A 9,780-nucleotide genomic window follows, 5' to 3' on the forward strand; every position below is an offset into this window, starting at 1 on the left:
CTTGCAGACTTGTCAGAACAACTTGTCCATTAATATCTTGGACGCTATGGGAATAGAGCCGCTCAATACCTGGAAAGAGTTGAAGGCTCGAGGGGAGCAAGCCGAACGATTCCTCAAAAGGAAGAAAGCCGAGAGGAGCCAACTGATGGTCAACCCTATGGATTCGGATCTCATACCTCATGATGAAGGGGACGCACCTGCAACGGTTACTGACGATGATCAAACGTCACAACAGCAGTCCTGGGAACAGCAAGAGAATTTGGACGAGACGCTCCAAAACGAGTACTCGTTCAAAGACGAAGATGTTCCAGCTATCTTCGAGACCCTTCTCGAAAACAACAAAATCAAGCTCCCGCCCATCACGAATCAGGAGGAGGATGACGATTCTGCGGACCCAACGTACTGTGAGTACCACAGAAGGATCCTCCATCCCACCAAGGATTGCTTTGCTCTCAAGAATAGCATCCAGACCTTGGTTGAAGCTGGCGTTATAACGCTAGGGTAAGCCAATTGAAAATGGTAATACTCCAAAGAGTACACGAGTATAAACTGTTTCTCAATACTCCGACAAGTATAAGAGTATAAACTGCTTCTCAATACTCCGACAAGTATAAGAGTATAAACTGCTTCTCAATCCTCCAACAGGTGCATGAGGTTAAACTGTTCCCTACATCCTCCAACAGGTGCATGAGGTTAAACTGCTCCCTACATCCTCCAACAGGTGCATGAGCTTAAACTGCTCCCTACATCCTCCAACAGGTGCATGAGGTTAAACTGCTTCCTACATCCTCCGACCGGTATAAGAGGTTAAACTGCTCCCTGATACTCCAACAGGTATATGAGTCTAAACTATTCCCTACCATTGACGGGAAGTTCCTGGAGGATATTACACTAATATTCTTAAGGATAACCCAGTCAGATAACAAAGTTCCAAGAGAGAAGCTGGGGGTGGATAATCCAATGCATCGGGAAGTTCCCGAAAGAATACCACATGGGTATTCTTAGGGATAACCCAGTCATTGTGGAATTGACGAAGGAGAAATTCACGTTCGAACTCTGAAGATCAGAATGTCTCTTCTTGTTCTCTAACTCTTATGAGTTATTTTTGTGAGATGAGATCCAATCCTCTGATAGATCAATCTTTCCTCACCAAACCACCCGCTGATCAAACTAAACGACAGGGGATCCACCAACATTTCCATTTGCCCGTCATTGGCATTTCTCAGACTTAAAGTGCTAGGTCCTAAACGCCCTAGCATTAAAGTCTCCCTTTGAGTGATAATACGAGTTGGCACTTTCTTTGCTACCCGTATTCCACTTTCGTTGCCTTCTGGTCAAACCTATAAAAGTTAGGGCCAAAGCCAAAAATCCCCTCTCGATTCCTCCAATGAACGAGAGGTCCACTTTCAAATCGAGTGATCAAACCTTCCTACAGTCAGGGTCATCTCAACTCTTGCTTGGTCAAACCTTCCTACAGTTAGGACCAAAACCACAATTCACTCTCGATAAACGAGAAATTCATCTTTAGTTCGGTAATCAAACCTTCCGACAGTTAGGGTTATCCGAATCTTTTCGATTCTCAGAGTGGAGATCCCACTCTTAGTTTCACCCTTCCGGATTCTGGGGGTGGAGATCCCACCCCGAGTCTCCTTTCCGGCCGAAGATAGAATATAAAATTTTTCCTCTTCAGCACCGGGAGATAGAATATAAAATTCTTCCTCTCCCGTTCCTCAATCTGTCTTTGCTTTTAGAAAAGACACGGTTGTCAAATCTGGGCACTCGATGCACGGGGAATTTTATCCCGAAGCCTAAGTAGGGATAAGTCAACGTCTAATACACGTTGCCGGGTAGCCTATTCCCGTAATAATGGCGAAGTCTATGTATTCAAAATCATAGCATTAAGTCTAAGAGGAGCAATTCTCTTAGCACAACGTTACATGTGAAACGGGTTTTAATAATTCACATGCTAGCCCGATTCAAACGGTAATCGGTAAAGGCACGTCAAACCCGTTGATGGCTGGGGGTTTGCCAAAAATCCCAAAGCCTACGTCTAACACGCGTTGCCGGTTAGTCTTTGACCGTAAAAAGGACAAAATACCACATATTCAACATTGTGGTAGGTTGTTATTAATAACACCATAATCCGTGCCTCACATGCACGGGGAATTTTATCCTGAATCCTAAGTAAGGATAAGTCAACACCTAACACGTGTTGCCGGGTAGTCTATTCCCGTGAGAAAGACAAAGTCTATGTATTCAACATCATAGCACGAAGTCTAAGAGAATTCACTCTCCTAGCATGACATTACACGTGGAACGGATTGAGACAATCCGCATACTAGCCCGACTCAAACGGTAGTCGGTAAAGGCTAATCAAATTGAAGTAAATCAAATGCTGGGTAGGTGAACCCATCCCATTAAACGGCGTGAAGTTAATTAGATTAAACTTCGCCGGATATGGGATCGATTCCCATTCTCTTGGGTATGGGCAAGGAATGCCTGTTTTCTTCGTCTCTTGAGCGGAGATCAATGTGTTGATTTTTCTCTCGAGGTTCTTGATCTTCAGACTTTTGCCTGTGTCTTCATTGGCATTCTCATTACCATCCCCTGCATTGACAGGATGATCATTGGTATTCTGAGCATTTGTATCCTCATCTTCCAGATTAACCGGGTTACGACGATTCTGCTCGCCTTGTTGGTTAACTCTTTTAGCACAACGTTATGTGCAGAACGGATCTAAACAATCTGCATGCTAGCCCGACTCAAACGGTAGTCGGTAAAGGCTTATCAAACCCGTTAATGGCTGAGGGTTTGCCAAAAATCCTATAAATGCAGGTCATTGACGTACCAGCTCCATTAGTTGGTCTCGCGACTTGAGCATCCAACAACTTCAGGACAAGATCCACACATGCAGATGAATCAGTTTTAACAATTGGTCCTGCAGCCCCGACTCCAGGGACCACCGTGCTCCAATATCTTAAGAGCTTAAACTGTGTATACTCCAGCAAACGTACGAGTATAAACTGTGTTAATGGCGATCCATAAACCCTAAGGGTCAACGCCGGTCAACGCGTAACCCTAGGTCAACGCCAGTCAACGCGTTGCAAACAAAAGTCAACGTTCGACGATTCAAAACCCTAAGGGTCAACGCCGATCAACGCGTAACCTTAGGTCAACGCCGGTCAACGCGTTGCGACAAAAAGTCAACACGCGATGGTCCGAAACCCTAAGCCAGCAAATGACACAAGCCAAACTCAATTCATCAGCTGCAGACTCGAGACTCCGACGACGGCCAGACGATAAACGCAGCGCCGGAAGAACCTCGGCTATTCGTCAAAGCATCGAATAGACCGAAAATCGAAGGAGCCAAGAGTTGAAGCTAACCACAGGTCCTGATGCCGACTGAAGGCTAGACCAATCACGTCCAAAGTATTCCAGCCTCTTCTATAAAAGAAACGAGTCCGGAACACTTTGGAGGGGGTATCTGTAGGCATCGAAAATTGCCTATAGTTCTCCACAACCGGTTCAGTGTTAAAGAGCGACGATGAACATCACCATCCGATCCACATGAGCTTAATCGACGTCGACGAACGACTGAAGTGAATCGACGAGTTACATGAGCGGATAGGACTTCGGAATCACGAAGACCCGGACCAATCGGGAAGCCCGGCACTGTTCACAAAAAGGACAACGCCCCTCATGCCTCGGCCACTCTACAGATAATCCAACCATCAGAGCGGATCGAACTCTTCGTCACGCATCCAACGCACCCAGAATTACTCAAATCCGAGTCCGGACGAAGAATCTACGGGGAAAACAATCGAATGCACCTACGGACGTCTCGGAGTTCCAAAACACCCCCAGGGGTGTCTCAGAAATTCCGAGACACCCTAGGGTGTCTCGGAAAATCTGAGACACCCTAGGGGTGTCTCGGAAAAGCCGAGACACCCCTAGGGGTGTCTCGGAATTTCCGAGACACCCTAGGGGTGTCTCGGATTTTTGGAGACACCCCAAGGGTGTCCCAGATCTGTGCGCCCCAGGGGTGTCTCGGAAATTCCGAGACACCCTAGGGGTGTCTCGGATTCTTGGAGACACCCCAAGGGTGTCTCAGATCTGTGCAGACACCCCTGGGGTGTCCCAGATCTGTGCAGACGCCCCCCATGTCCTCATATGCCTATAAATAGACCCCCTTACCTCATTTGGAAAGAGGAGGATTTTTGGAGAGCCTTGGCGAAGCCCTGCTGCAGTGAAGAGTGCCCGTGAGCTTCAACAAGGAGATGAGAGGTCTTGATCAGAGCCTTCATCACCCGTCTGATCCTTAGTATTAGCCTTTAGCGTTAATACTAAGAAGAGCTAATACCTCGCTTTAGCCGAGGTATACGCTTATAGCTTCTAGATCTCACGCGGATCGACGAAGCTCTGTCCGATTTATCCGGATCAGAAAGTTTCTAGATCTCACGCGGATCGACGAAACTCTGTCCGATTCATCCGGACCAGATCTGAGTGCCCCGGTGGTCCACGGATATCAACATCCCTGTCACAGGCCATAGACCCACGCAAGCAAGAGATGACAAACAGATCTTGCGTTTGTTTGAAAAGAGTTGTATTTCTTTTGTTTTCATTGTGTACCGGTCTTATAAAAAGGCTATCTTTTAGTTTCATTGTAACGATTGAAGTTGTAATGAATGCAGCAATGAATACAGCAACTTTTTCCGCAAACAGAATGTTGTTGAAATAACTTGATTTTTGCTTATTCTTCAACATTGGACAATCTTTCTTCATATGACCTGGTTTATTACACTTAATACAAAGAGGGTTATTTGAAATTGAATTCTTAGATTTAAAATTACCTCGTTTTATAAAATTTTAAAATTTTCGTGCAAACATGCCCATTTCTTCATCATCATCATCTAAATTTTCTTTACCGAAAATAGTATTGAATGCAAGAACTTTCTTGTTCTTTGTTTCTTCATCATTCTTTCTATCTTCAATTCGAACTTCATATGCCATAAAATTACCAATAAGATTTTTAACTGTAAGAGTTGACAAATCATTGGCTTCTTCAATAGCGGTAACTTTTTTTTCCACATTGTGGAGTAAGTAATCGAAGTATCTTTCTTATCATCTCCACTTGTGTATATGTTTTTCCAAGACCAATGAGAGAATTTGTGATGTCAGTGAATCTTGTGAACATTTCTCCAATAGTCTCATTTTCCTTCATCTTAAACAATTCAAATCTGTGCACAAGAACAGAAATTTTAGATTCTTTAATTTTATTTGTACCTTCATGAGTTACCTCGAGTGTGTGCCAAATATCATATGCGGATGTGGCCGTTGACACCCTATTGAACTCATTCTTGTCAAGAGCACAAAATAAGGCATTCATTGCTTTAGAATCCAAGTTTGCATTGTTCTTTTGAGATTTAGTGCATTCCGTGAAAGGAGTGGTTGGCTTCTCATATTTCGTTTCCACGACGTTCCAAAGTTCGTAGCCAATTGATTGAAGGTAAATCTTCATTCGACACTTCCAATAGTTGTAGTTCAATCCATCGAACATTGGTGGACGATTTGTAGAGTGACGATGTCATCTTTCACCTTGCTCTGATACCAAATGTAGTATCTGAAATAGATACACTAGAACAGTAGAGGGGGGGTGCATAGTGTTCTTTTAAAATTTATGTAAAGTAGATTATAAATTGCAAAGAAAAATGGCAATCTCAGAAATTCACAATCACAAACACAAGGATTTTATACTGGTTCCACCAATCCGGTGTACATCCAGTCCCCAAGTAAATCCCGCTTGAGAGTTTCCACTATGATTTTGAATAAACTTACAAAATAAAAAACAAACCTGACTAATTTGTAAGTCCCTGCAAATTACAACACCAATTGACAAACACCTTGCCAATTTGAACACCAATCTCTAAACCAAGAGATTAACTCCGCTCACAACTTGAGATAACTTTTGAAGCAACAATTTTAATTCCTATAAGCCTTGATTTGTAGTGTAGTGTAGTAGTGGCTTAGGAATGATTTTTAACTTCTGTAAATTGCCTAAACAATAAGTATTTGAATGATATTCAGAGGCAATTTTAGAAACTTTTCTTTTTTTCTGTAAATTGCCTAAACAATAAGTATTTGAATGATATTCAGAGGCAATTTTAGAAACTTTTCTTTTTTTTAAATCTGAATATTTTTCACTTGAAAAAATGCACAAAGATCAAAGCTTATGGGTATGTAAGTCTCTGCATTTTTTCTGAACAAATAACCTATTTATAGCCCTTGAAAAGATAATTATTTAAACTTTAAAAATGTTTAAAAACGGCTATAAACAGTCATAAATTCAAACTTTGAATACTGGAAAAACTGTATTTGTAGTTGACTACAATACATATTAGTCGACTACACTGAGTTCAAACAGACTCTGTGTATTCAGAAAATTTCTCAGTAGTCGACTACAATGCTCATTAGTCGACTACACTGTATTTTGACAGAAACTGATAAAATAAAATTTGCCTTCAGTAGTCGACTATAATGTTGATTAGTCGACTATACTGTAAAATGACAGAAACTTATGTTTCTGTTAAACACCTGAGTAGTCGAATATAATCCATTGTAGTTGACTATACTGTAAAATGACAGAAACATATATTTAAGTTTTATACACGAGTAGTCGACTACTATTCTAATTAGTCGACTACTAAGAGTAAAAATTATAAAATAAAATGTTTTTATACTCGTGTTTTAACTATAATTCTAATGGTTAACTTAGGGGATTTCTATAGTTAACCAACACACTAAGCCTGTGTTAGTGTATTCTAATATTGTGTGTGTGTGTGCATGTGTGTGATCAAGGCTTGTACAATAATTCTAAGTAAAGAAAATGTAAAATACATTATCTCATATGTTCTTCATTTTCTTCACTTCAAAATGCCTTGAAATCAACTTGCACTTGTACATATTCTGATATTGAAATCGGCATATAAAAGTTAGTGCACATATTGTATAAATATTTATCATCAAAATACTATCATTGAGATATGATATTCAACAACGCGTTGACCGGCGTTGACCTTAGTGTTTCGTATCGATTGGCGTTGACTTTCATCGCAATGCGTTGACCGGCGTTAAGCATTGACCGGCGTTGACCATAGGTTTTCGTATCGATCGGCGTTGGAGCGAGGAGGACCTAGGAATTTCGGGATTCAATTTAACCTCGTGTACCTATTGGAGGTCGCCGGGTTATCCTTAAGAATATTACACATAATATTCTCTAGGAACTTCCCGTCAAATAGTGGGAAACAGTTTAGACTCGTATATTCCTTGGAGTATGCGTGGGTCCTAAATATCTCGAATGTGGGCGAAAATGCCGCAAAGCTCCCCGAAAATATGAAATTGGGTCTGAATATTCCAAAAAAAGGTGAAAATGGGCGAGAATACGATGAAAACGACAGCTGGATCTTACCCGACCCGCGCGAATGCAGGTCAGGTGGATCTTATCCGTGCGAGCGCGGGTCAGATCGATCCGACCCGCCCGCACGCGGGTCGGGCGCCAATCCAACCCACAGGAACGCGGGTCGGGTGCTGCCTTTAGGGATTAAAATCCCAACCCCTTCTTCTTTCTTCTTCTATCTTTTTCGGTTCCAGGCTTCCTCTCCTAACTCCTCTTTCGGTTTCTTCTTCCTTGAGCTCTACTCATTCAAGAACTCCTCCACCTCAGGAATTCTAAACAAGATCAAAGCTCCCCTCAAGCCCTTTAAATCCCTTATCCTCTTCTCCTTTAAATACCTCAAACTCTCCAAGTCTACAAACAAGGCACACTAAGGTTCGGCGATTTGTTGATTTGGGTCTGAGCATCGACGGGCTTCTCCTCATCCTCCATTCTTCTTCGAATCTAGGTAAGCTTCAATGTCCTCACTTCAATTTTGGTTGCATCTTTGAGTTTTAGCTTGATACATGAAACTCTAGTTCTTGAATTTTGGGGAAAAACCAAAATTGGCGTTGGGCTTTGGTGGTGGCCGAATTTCTTAGCTTTGATTGTTAGCATGACTTGATAATTGCAGCCCTAACTCTTTAATCTTGGGGGAAAACCAAAATTTGGGTTTGGGCTTTGAATGTTAGCTAAAATTTTTAACTCTTGGTTGATGTTGATGATTGATGATTTGAATCTGTAGTTCTTGAACCTGTGCATGGCCGAGGTCTTTGAATTCTTGGTTGATGATTGATGATTTGAATCTGTAGTTCCCGAACCTATGCATGGCCGAGGCCTTTGATTCTTGTCCATGTTCATAAGTATAGCTTGAGATTTTAATTAATATTATGCTCCCAAAATTTCTAGTAGATTTTGTAAACTTTTTACAGTAGCCGATATTCCTTGCTTAACTTGACTTGCGTGGGAACTCACTGAACTTGGTCGTGTATGGCTTGACTGAATTTTTGGTTTGATCGTATGCACACGAGGCATGGACTTAATTGTGATTGTGTGTGAGGTTTGAATACTAGTTCCTGAGATTTGTGACCATGTCTGAATCCTTAGCCTGAACCACATGTAAGCATTGAGCTTGTGTCCACTTTTGGCTTTTGAGAGAAGAATATCCAAGTACTTAGCTTATGTATTAGTCGAGAATCAAACTCGTCGCCTAGCTTATACGTTTATTTTCCGGACTCTAATGTGCATCGAAAATGTTTCATAGGTTTAATTGGACCTTTAACTGGAAAATTCCATTTTGTAGAATTTCAGTCAAAGATTCACAATTTCCCTTTTAATCTTTGATTTGCATACCTCGATTCTTGGTTTAACTAAACTGTTGATCTTTACTGTAGATTAGCCATGTCGACGAGGAGATCATGCTTTCCGAGGAGCCGATCGGCCACCCAGTCTCCTAAGAGAGAACCTCTCTCTTTTACTGGTAAACTTCTATAATTTCCCATTTGTGAATTTAGTATTCATCATATCACATTGCATATTGCATCCCTGTTTTGTTCTCCTTGGTGAGGCAATTGGGAAGAGCTGATATCCTCCTTTGTGGGGGTGGACGCTTCTATATTATATCCCCGCTTTGTTATCCTTGGTGTGGTAATTGGGAAGAGCTGATATCCTCCTTTGTGGGGGGTGGACGCTTCTATATTACATCCTCACTTTGTTCTCCTTGGTGAGGCAATTAGGAAGAGCTGATATCCTCCTTTGTGGGGGTGGACGATTATCAGATATGTTTTACTTGGTCAAAACATATCTTAAGGCAATATGGGACGATTTTCTACCGTATCATGTTCCGTAAGATAGGGTTCATCACCGTGCTATTTGCGCGACAATGTATGTTATCTTGTGTGTTCGTGATACAGTTAAAATCGTCTCGCCAATTACAAGGTAGTGACTCTATCCATGAAAAGAGCTCAATGCCCTGTGTTGCCTTAGTATTTCTTCATAACTGTGTTTAATAAATACGCGTTATTCGTTTCAGTTGAATACCCTGCGACGCCATTTTCTCCGTTTGAGATAGATGGCCATAGGAGTAGATATTACACTGTTGTTGATAATCCGACGTCGATTCCGCCTAGTTCTCAGTTCGCTTCGGACCTCCCTGATGAACTCTCCAAGTTAGTACGGGAAGGGGGTCGCCGCATCATGCGCCAGCTAATTACAGACGCGCTGTTCGCGGAAGATACGGATCGTACTCACCCTTTAAGGAAGACACATTATATGTTCGACGATTTTGTGACAGATCCAACCACCATAAGCCTCGGAGATGAGCGGTGGTTATACAGTGATGGTACAACTTG

The sequence above is a fragment of the Asparagus officinalis genome, chromosome 8 (genome assembly GCF_001876935.1).
Source record: "Asparagus officinalis chromosome 8, Aspof.V1, whole genome shotgun sequence".
Classification (NCBI taxonomy): domain Eukaryota; kingdom Viridiplantae; phylum Streptophyta; class Magnoliopsida; order Asparagales; family Asparagaceae; genus Asparagus; species Asparagus officinalis.